This window comes from Rhipicephalus sanguineus, unplaced genomic scaffold, assembly GCF_013339695.2.
Source record: "Rhipicephalus sanguineus isolate Rsan-2018 unplaced genomic scaffold, BIME_Rsan_1.4 Seq4073, whole genome shotgun sequence".
NCBI lineage: Eukaryota > Metazoa > Arthropoda > Arachnida > Ixodida > Ixodidae > Rhipicephalus > Rhipicephalus sanguineus.
Window position 1 is genome coordinate 4,399 of NW_023615188.1, and position 848 is coordinate 5,246.

Genomic DNA, 848 nt, shown 5'->3' on the forward strand with positions numbered 1-848 from the left:
CGACCACCTGGGGTTCTTTAACGTGCACCTAAATCTAAGTACACGGGCCTCAAACATTTTCGCCTCCATCGAAAATGCAGCCGCCGCGGCCCATTTGAACTGTACGACTAACGTCCAGCCATGGACTGATGATGTGCACCGAACTACGTATGTCCACTCTTAGGCGTCATCTCAAGGCATCGATCGCACCGTCTATACGCTCAGGTCAACCAGAAGAAGCGAGAAGCCTCGAAGGAGGCCACCTACAGCGTTTGCAAATACACGCATATATCGCCTCCGTCGGTACGCACCACAGCGACCGAAAAAATTGATCCCACGGCCTTGTCCCCGAGAGGCCCGGGAACGATGCTCCCACGCCATAACGTCGCAGGCACTTTTAGACCTTGAAGCGCAACCAAGAGCCTATGCTGATGGTGGTCAAGTCGGAAAGGAAACAAAAATAACAAAAGAAGTACGACAGCCGGGGAAGCGGGTCAGTGCGGCGGTGTTGAAGAAGAAGTCCTTGGATCGCCGCCGCCGCCACGCAATGGAGTCACAGGGACAATGGAATCGTAACGGCGATAATAACCCCCACGTAAGAAGATGTGTGAACTCAGAAAAGAAGCAGCGAATGCTCAGAAGAAAAAATGACTAGAGATGCAATGAGAGCGAGAAGCAACAAGAGCAACACATGCAGTCGAGGAAACGTGACCCGGATAAGAAGGGTACGACGGGATGAGATGCGTATGCGTAGGTAAGGATGTTGATGATGCCGAAAACGCTAGAGAGAGGGAGAGGGGTAAATAAGCGAGAATGCTCGGGCGATGCTGCCGGCGCACGCGACCGCTCATCTCTCTCCTCGCCACAAT